Source organism: Mus caroli, chromosome 10 (genome assembly GCF_900094665.2).
Source record: "Mus caroli chromosome 10, CAROLI_EIJ_v1.1, whole genome shotgun sequence".
Taxonomy (NCBI): Eukaryota; Metazoa; Chordata; class Mammalia; order Rodentia; family Muridae; genus Mus; species Mus caroli.
This window is the reverse complement of record NC_034579.1, coordinates 83,481,239-83,490,411: the sequence shown is the minus strand read 5'-3', so window position 1 is coordinate 83,490,411 and position 9,173 is coordinate 83,481,239. Positions and strand designations below refer to the sequence as shown.

General features: G+C 43.9%; 1 protein-coding gene and 1 long non-coding RNA gene across 6 annotated transcripts in view; one reads left to right on the top strand and one right to left on the bottom strand.

Annotated features, from left to right (window-relative positions):
• Positions 1-390: 390 nt before the first annotated feature.
• On the bottom strand, positions 391-3,379 carry LOC115032141. The gene is made up of 2 exons (XR_003837786.1): positions 3,216-3,379; positions 391-595 (listed from the first exon to the last, which is right to left on the bottom strand). It is a non-coding gene; the product is annotated as an uncharacterized LOC115032141 (long non-coding RNA).
• Positions 3,380-3,454: 75 nt separating this feature from the next.
• Positions 3,455-9,173, top strand: part of Scyl2 (SCY1 like pseudokinase 2) — a 48,077-nt gene continuing 42,358 nt past the window's right edge. For 4 of the 5 annotated variants that reach the window (XM_021174278.1, XM_021174275.1, XM_029482581.1 and 1 more), the window contains exon 1: positions 3,455-3,703. The gene's annotated coding sequence lies outside the window, so the exon portion shown is untranslated. Of the gene's footprint in view, positions 3,704-3,741; positions 4,131-9,173 lie in introns of those variants that run through there. The other variant, XM_029482580.1, reaches the window with a different exon arrangement.

The following is a 9,173-nucleotide window of genomic DNA, read 5'->3' as shown; positions in this document are numbered from 1 at the left end:
CTTTGTTACCAGTATTGGCTCTGTTAGAGAAAAATAAAAATTCCGATTGCCCCCTTTGCTTTCTTTCCATCTATCCTCCCTCTTCCTCCTCTTCCTCTTCCTTCTTGTTCTTCTTGTTGCTGTTCTCCCCCCCGCGGCGCCCCCCCCCCCTTTCCTCTTTCCTTTGTTGAAAAAGTCTTGCTGTATAGATCAGGCTGGCCTCAAACTCATAGAAACCTGCCTGCCTTTCCGTTCTGAGAATTCAAGGAGGATTAAAGGCTAGGATTAAAGGCATGCACCTATCTGAAAATTCAGTCAATTCATACACTAGAGATGGGGCCATCAGCTTATACAATAGATGTGTTCTCATATCTTAAGGTACCAAGAACAAATAAATAGGAGATCTTTTAGTTATAAATTATTTGACAGTGTATAATTTTGACTACTCACTTGAGGTTGAATAACCTCTCTTTTTACACAAGTGTTAGAAATGACAAGATCTTCTTCTTCACTTAGCTGGGAAGTTTACACTTCAACTGGAGGCTCTAAAGTATTTTCAAAGATCGGAAGGTAGATCCATTTGAGGAGATGTGACTGTTTGTTGTTTCCTTCACAGCTAAGAAAGAAAGCAATTCAACTGTCAAGAGGAACAAATGAAAACACATGTTCAATATAACAAAATTACTCCATTTCTAGACAATTATTAAGAGTGAGAATAATTAATTTAAATTGATCGATAGGTGCAAATAAAGAAAATGCCCCAAGTCATGTTTTTACATTGTAGAAAATATATTATAGAAAATATATTTCTGTTTGGGTCCAAACTAAAAACACATAAAGCAGCAATGTAAACCTGTTATTCACACAGATATTTACATTTTAATTCCTAACAGTAGCAAAATTATAGTTATGAAGTAACAACAAAATAATTTTATAGTTGAGGGCCACCACAACAAGAGGAAACTGTATTAAGGGTCCCAGCATTAGGAAGGCTGAGAACCAGTGCTCTAAAGCTACCATGGAGGATATATCACACATACACTTTTAATGTATTTACTCTAACACTATCATGGAGAGCACTTTTGAATATTTATACCGAGAAGCTTTATGTTTTCTGAGGAACTGATATACTTTCTCATTTTAAAAGCCAACATAGCCAGGGTTATCTAGAGACTCAGAGCAGAAATTTACTCTATTATGCCGACTGCATTACCCTTAGTATGTGTTAACCTGAGAATTATCACATACACTGACCCTTTATTTGGAAGCGTAATCTGTCTTCTTTTGATGACAATTTAAGAAAGCTTATTAGCTATATATATTGTTATAGACTGCCTTAAAGCCCCCCTCCCCCAGTGACACACTTCCTCCAACAAGGCCACACCTACTCCACCACAGACATGTCTCCTAATAGTGCCCCTGCCTATGAACCTATGGGGGCTACTTTCATTCTAACCACCAAAGGCAGTCAGGTGGGATGTAGCCATATTTCATTAATGGTTACAACCTTTACTGCATTTCTTTCATCAAATCGTCACAGAATTAAGAACATACAGGGTGCCTAAAGAAGGTATGTAGAGAAGGAAGAAGAGCTGGAAGAGACTCCAAGGAAGACTAATATTTAGAGCAGAGATACTTAAATGCTTTGCATTCACAGCCCTTCTTCACCAGAGGAAGCAAAAGTGTCTGTGTTGTATATACAAGAGGAAAGTTCACTTACACCTCCTGCCTATCTCACTTAAATGCTTGCTCTGCCTATGACCTATGGTTGACAATGTAATCCTGTTTACAATAAACAGAAAGCTCTTGGATTAAAGTTATGTGCCAGGGCTGAGCCATACCACAACTAGAAACAGGTTTTTCTTCTTTTTCTTTTTCTTTTCCCTTTTTCTTTTTCTTTTTCTTTTTCAGCAAGTAACACAATCTCAGAGGTTCACAGTGTGTTCAAATATCCTGTGATAGCTATTCTCACATGGTCTGCAAAGGATTAGGTTTGCTCACTAGAATTCTGTCAAAATGTTTAATTCAGTGTTTCTTGGTGCGTTGGCAACATTGTACAATCACTGCTATCATCCAATCCCAGGCCATTTTATCACTCCAAAAAATAGACTCATGTTTAGTAGAGATAAACTAGTTCCCCCTACCCCAGTAAAATATGAAATTAAAGCATGTCAGAAAGAAAAAGTTGAAATATAGAGAACATGATTTCTAGATGTTTTGTGTGCAGAATCCAAGAATCTAAGCCTTTCCTTTCTTGACTAGGAAGAACTAGAAGTAGCATTCATTACCAACACATAAGTTATAAGATGCTCTTGGCAAAAGGACAGAAATAAAAGTCCACCCTTCTGGGGCTGGAAAGAGAAGGCTCAGCTAGTGAGATGATAACTTTCTAAGCATGCAAATCTAAGGTGGATCTCCTGAACACACATTAAAAAGCCAGGCTTGGTGGTGGGTGCTCCTAATTTCACAGCTGAAGAGATAAGAGAAACACAAAGCACCAGGGTCTATTTAGAGACCTTGTCTCAAAAACAAGGACAGCTCCGCAGGAACAACTCCTAAGGCTAACCTCTAGCTTTGAGCTTTTCTGACGTGTGTACATACAGCTGTACCTACACAAACATGGAAACACACCACACAAACTTGTACACACACATACACCCCCCCCAATCCTCTTCCCTTTTCTCTTCCTCCCCCTCCTCCAATTCTTCTTGTAATAGAATCTACCCTATTACCCATCTTAAGACATTTTAACCTGAACTAGGGACAGAGCGGAGACAGGGGAGGCAGGGTTAGGGTTAGTTAGGGTGGTAGTAGTCCTACTGCTATGTACGGGTTACTTGAATGGATAGCAGGGAGACAGAGGCTGTGCCCAATTTCATCTAGGTATATTTTTCAGAACAATTTACCTCTTTCATTAAGCACGTAAGATAAATAATCTTTGTTGCTCTAATTGTGGAACGGTGGCACCGGGGTTATCTGAGAATGTCTTAGAAACGCAGAACATCCGGTCCTACTTCTGCAGCAGAATCTGCACTTTAACACGGCCCTGTGTGAGAAGCAGGGCTGTTCTAGGTTCTAAGGTCACTTAGCAGAAAGAGAAAGCTGAGTCCTATGTCACTAGCCCTGCAAGGGTAGGTGGCCTGGGAAACAGAAAAGGGGCGGGGCCTCACAACCAGAGCTGCAGTGTCCAACCATCAAGTCACTCTGTCAGTCATCTCCATTATACATTTGGTTACCTGTCTTCGTTATCATGGAGAATCTCCTTCTATGGTTCCAGAAACTCGGTCTTCCTAGCCTGGGGCCCGGAAAGCTGGTTTTGCCCGCGAAGACTGCTGATGAGAGTTACAGGTACGTCTGAGAGTCACAGCGGACGCCCGGGCTGGCTCCTCTCCCGCCCCGGGAGCCCCGCCCCACTCCGCCTCCGGGAGGGCGGAGGGAAGCCAAGCCCCACCCTTCCGAACCGCCCGGAAGTGACGTCATGCAGGAGCGGGCAGGTCTTTCGGTGCTCTTCCCCCTACCGTGCTCTTCTTCCCTAGTCCCTTCCCTCCCTTCCCCCTTTACTCCTCGATCTCGGGGTTCTGCGGACTCGGGGGTGACGGAGGAGATGGAGTAAGCGTTCGGTGGCGGCCAGGACCGCGGCCCGAGCAGTAACAGCCGGGAGGCATTGAGGGAGCCGGCGGGGGGACCGGCCCTAGCACCGCCCCTCCAGGTAGCCGGCTGCGAGGTGAGTGACCTGTCTCGGGCACCGGGCGACCTGGGTCTGCGGCCAGCTTGCGGGCTACGGGTCTCCCCGGGCCTCGCGGCTGCGACTGTTGCCTAGTGACGGGCCAGGTCGGGCGGGCCGGCGGTGGGTGGCTCGGGAAGCGGGATCCAGGTAGCGAGAAGCGGGAGGGAGCGGATCTCAGAGGCCGGTGACTCCTGGCGAGGCCTTCGGGCGACGGGAGCCTCGCTGCCTGGGTCGTTCTGCTGCTGGGAGAGTCCCCAGAGCCGGCGCAGGAGCTTGGGTTTCCGCCGTGGAGATCTTGGTATCCTTTTGGGAAATTGGACAGTGCTCCGGGACTGCTGAGACAGCCCCCCTCGTTTCTGACACTCGGTTCCGATAGCTGGGGTCACCGGCTAAGGCCTTGCACTTCGGACGCCCTTCTCTGACGGTAGTTGTCTTTCTGGACTGGACGGTTATTGTGTGTGAGGTGGGTGGGGCAGATAAGGTTTGAGAGAAAGAAATCCCCATGGGGGCTCCAGTGCGCCTGTTTGTTTAAGCTACAGAAAAAGGTTTAGACAGATAAAGCTTGCAGAAACTTCTTGGGATTCGCATGGACGCGTTACCTGTGATCAGTAATTAAGGACACACCAGTGTTTCCCTTTCTTAACAGGATTGAAGAGACTCCAGACCAGCTCCTTAAAGTGATTTTGATTGTAAATTATCAGCTAGAGGTTTTTCTTTGCACATCAAAACCAGGGATTGTGTGGTGACACTTTAAAACGCCGTATTTAAGTTTTCTGAGTCGTGCGCCTCTGTTCAGAGAAAGCAATTTAACAAAGATGCTGTAACTCAGTCAGCCATTATAAAACCCAAGCATGTCTGGTGTTTGCTTGAAAGATTCCTTTTCGACTTTGAAGGCTTTTCCCCTCAATAAAGGTTGGAGGAGAAGGGGATTGTGGTTATGCAAAGGAAAGGAGCCTAACTGAACACATAGAGCTTTATTCTGTTCAGATATACCTACGCACATGTGAAGATCATTCATTTTGTCTGTCAGAGATGATTACATATGTAATACAGATGTGTTGTAATTCCACACAGTAGGACATTGCTATACAAATACATTCTATATTTGGGAATTAAATCATGTTGACATAGTTGAAATTTGTGATTTATCCTCTCAAAAAAAAACCCCAAAAACCAAAAAAACCCCAAAAAACCAGAGGTCCTCGTACATGTTTTGATCCTATTTTATAGGAATGAAATTTGTTAAGTTCTTATTATTCCTCATTCGACATCTCTTATGAGGTCCTATTGATGTTTGCCTTTTAAATATTGAATCTTCATCTTCAGCATTACCTCCTTGTTGCAGTCACATTGGTCTCTTGCATCTGGAGGGCTTGATGCCTGTAGTTTCTGTGCTAGAATGGACATTCTCATAATATAGATTTGATCACAATTGCTTCTCCTTTTGGAGTAACTGAAATTCTCTTTTGTTGTTGTTGTTTTTGTTTTTGCTTTTTTGAGACAAAATTTCATTGTATGGCCTTGGCTGTCCTGGAACTCTCTTTGTAGACCAGGCTGGCCTTGAACTCACAAAGGCCTCTGCCTCACAGAGCCTAACTGAAATTCTTAATGTCTCTGTAAGGCCCTCTGTCTGTTGGTCTAGCTTCATCTCTACAGTGCCTTTGGCATTCTTTTCTTTCCCTGTCGCCACATCCATTGTCTATCTTTCTGTTCCTCCTCCAGGCACATGGCTCTTGGTCATACTTCCTGGACGTGTCCACAAGAGCCCAGAAATGTTGCTCTTTCATATGCTCCGGGTTAATGCCTGCTTATCATTCAGTTCACTTCAGTAGTCTTTGATCAGCATAGATTCTCCTTATTAAGGGTTCTCCACTGCAGCTCTCATAGTTAAGTTTGTCACTTCCTGATACCATCCGTGTGCCTGTTTGTTAACTGAGTGAACTCACTGAGCGCTGGCTAAATGCGCCAGAAATGTACTGAGTATTCTAGATGGATCATCATCTTTAACCCCTACCACAATCACTAGGAAGTACTGGTGACTCTCCCTCCCTTCTCATAGATGAGAAGTTGTTAGGTAGACGAGTGTGCTAGTAAGGTTCTCTAAAACAGAATCAGTATATATTATATTAGAAGAGGATTATTAGGTTGGCTTCTGCAGTAGGGGCGAGGCGGTCCAGTATTGACCATCTGCATGCTGGAGTGGCTAATCTGGCTACTGCTCCGTTCCAGAGGCTGCATGCCTCTGTAGGCCCAGTCTGCTGTGGAAGGCTTGGAGTATTCGTGGAAGACTGCTTGTCTTCATCCCATCTGCGTTGGAAGGCTGAAGAAACTGGGTTCTGCTGTCAGCAAGGATGGTGTGGTGGTTTGAATAGGTTTGACCCCATGGACTCATGTGTTTGAATGCTTGGCCCACAGAGAGTGGCACTGTTGGGAGGTGTGTCCTTGTTAGAGTAGCTGTGGCCTTACTGGAGAAAGTGTGTCACTGTGTAGGCAGGCTTTGAGGGCTCCTAGTGCTCACAAGCTTTGCCCAGTCCAGAAGAGCCATTCTCCTGATCAGGATGTAGGACACTCAGCTCCTTCTAGATTACCATGTCTGCCTGGACACTGCCATGCTTCCTGCCATGATGACACCGGACTCGGAAACTGTAAGCCAGCCCCAATTAAATGTCTGCCTTTATACGAGTTACCTTGGTCATGGTGTCTCCTCACAGCAATAAAACCCAAGCTAAGACAGATGGCAACTACAGGGGCAGCGCCGAGGTAGATTCAGTCTCCTGCAAGGAATGAAAGCAGGCAGGTGAAAAGCCTCACTGCTTTACCCTCGGATCTCTGTATATCAGGACTGCCTCTAGGAGGTGCTGCCAACTGTACAGGACCGTCTTCGTCCCCTCAGTTAACTCTCCCAAGGAATAATCTCGCAGAGCCACCCAGAGGCGTATCCCTCAGTTGATCCCAGAGCCAGTCACGTTGGCAAGCAGTAGGGACCGTTATACAGTATTAGAATGGCATTGGGCTGCAGTGTCGTTGGTATTGGATTTTATATACCAAGACACTCAATTCTTGTAGGCTGCTGTACATCAGTTTGATCAAGATCCAGATTCTGGTTCCTTAGAGGTGAGACAGTCCTTAGGTCTGCGGATTACCCGGGTAGTTAGGTGTTTGCCAGCTTGAAACCTTTGTCTCGTACGATTCTTCAGCACTTGATGAATTCAGTTTCACATTGTGCTATGCTACACTCACATTTTCCTTTCCTTCCTTCCTTCCACTCTCTTCCCTTCCCTTCTTCTTTCCTCCCTCCTCCCTCCCTCCTTCCCTTCCTTTCTCTTACCTTTACATTTTCCCCTTCCTTTCACCCCTTTTCCTTTCCTTTCCTTTCCTTTCCTTTCCTTTCCTTTCCTTTCCTTTCCTTTCCTTTCCTCTTTCTTTCTAGTTTTTACATAACTTTTTCTAAAAGCACATTTATTTGGTGTGTGCCCTTGTGTGCGTTTCTGTACTGTGGTGTACATGTTAAGGTCAGAGGAGAATTGCAACAGTAGGTTGTCTCCTTGCACTATGTGGGCCCTGGGAATGGAACTCAGGCATCAAGTTTGGCAGTAGCCCTAGGGTTTTAGATAAACTCCATGGAGACCAGGCTGACCCTGAACTCCTGATCTTTCTGTCACTGGGCATGATGGGTTTCTTTATCTCTTTCTCTTTACTCCTTCCTTCCCTTCTTCAGCCTGCTCTTCCCCCTCTCCCTTCCCTTTCTTTTATCTTCTGATACTGTGTAAATATAAGTATTTTAGCTAGCAAATGTATTTTAGGTAGCAGTTTCATTGTAATACATTTAACAAAAATGTGATTTTAATTTTCTTGGATGATAAAGAGCTCTAGTTATTTGAAAATTAAGAGCAATTCTATCATAAATGTAATTTTACATATTACATTTTTTTGTTGTACCTAGTGTTCATGATCAAATAATTATCTGCTCTTTCAGTTCCTGTCATTAGTATCAGATGTTGTAACACACTACCCACTTCTGCCAGGTGTATATACAATCTAGTGTTACAACAGATTCACCTGTTGGTTCCATTGAGAGCCAGGTGAATGCTGAGCCCGAAGGTAGAGTGAAGCAGTCTGAGACTGAACTACTGTCCTTCATACTCACTGAGCTTTCATGGGGAAAGATGGTTGAGTTTCAGATGTCTTCTGAGTGTATGAGGAGAAATGACTTATATATGAGCAGACATTTCTGATATTGATAATTTTGTCTTTTAGAAAAAATTGGCTCACTTTTCTCTTCATTAATCAAATAAAAATTGAAAAACTATTGTTTTTTTAAAAAAAGATGCAACCTACCTGGGTTTTGTACATGTCAAATTTCTACCAGGCTAGTGCTGGTCACCTTTAATCCCAGCACTGTGGAAACAGAGCTAGGTGAGTCTCTGAGTTTGAGGCCAGCCTGGACTACATGGGGAGACCCGTTTCAAGCGCACAACCCAAAAGCAACCAACCAAATGTATTTAAGGCTTTAGGTTGCAGCCTACTGTCCTAGCTTTGTGCTTAGTGTCGTGTTTGTTGCAGGCGTTCTGTCCTTGGCCATTGTTACACTTAGAGGTACTTTTCCTTGAGTTTCCTTGGGTGACCCTTCCCAAGTCCACAGTCTGCAGTACTGACTCATGGTGCTCTAAGTATTACCTTCAGTGGAGAACCTTCTCTGAATTTTGGCCCTCTATATCAAAAACTCTATATTTCCTTACATTGTCATTTAGACAACTCAGATTATACATATCCAAAATTGAGTTCTTCCTCCCCTAAAAAAGAGTTGTTACCCACATGTCCCAGCTTGGCAAATGGCTTCTTCTGCACTTTGATTTTGAACTTGGAGATGAAGGGGATGAGTGGGATTCCTAGTTTTGTGTCAATCCTTTATGAAGTCTCCAAGTTCTCGTCCCTCTGAGAACTTTTCTTGAACGTTCTCCTTACTGCTGTTTCCTTAATTCAACAATTTGTGAAGTGTAACGAAATTATATAACAGTTATTTCATAATTATAAAACACATTTCTATGTAGCTGGCCATCTTTGCCTCCTTTCCTTGTTTTGTTTGCTTTCTACACTATACATGCTGAAGTTCTGCTTGGTCTTTTCATGCTGCCAGCTCCACCCCAGAGGATCTTGCACTATGCTCAGTGGTTGGTTAGTCATCTGCTTAATGCCAGGAAGCCTTCTGTAACTTCTAGCCTGGTTTGTTCATGCTCAGTGCTCTGGGTAGTCTGGATTTTCTGGTGTCTTTTGCCATACTTTGTCTTCTCCCGCTTTTGTCTGAATGTTTTTACTCCTGTATCCTTTCTGTTCTCTAGCCCTTTGCCACTGGCCTTAAAGACAGACATCTTTAACATTACTCTCTGGGGCTTGTAACACTGTAATCGAGTATATAACAGTTTATCACTTGTCTGAAGAATAAATCCTTTATAGTTTATTTTCCTTT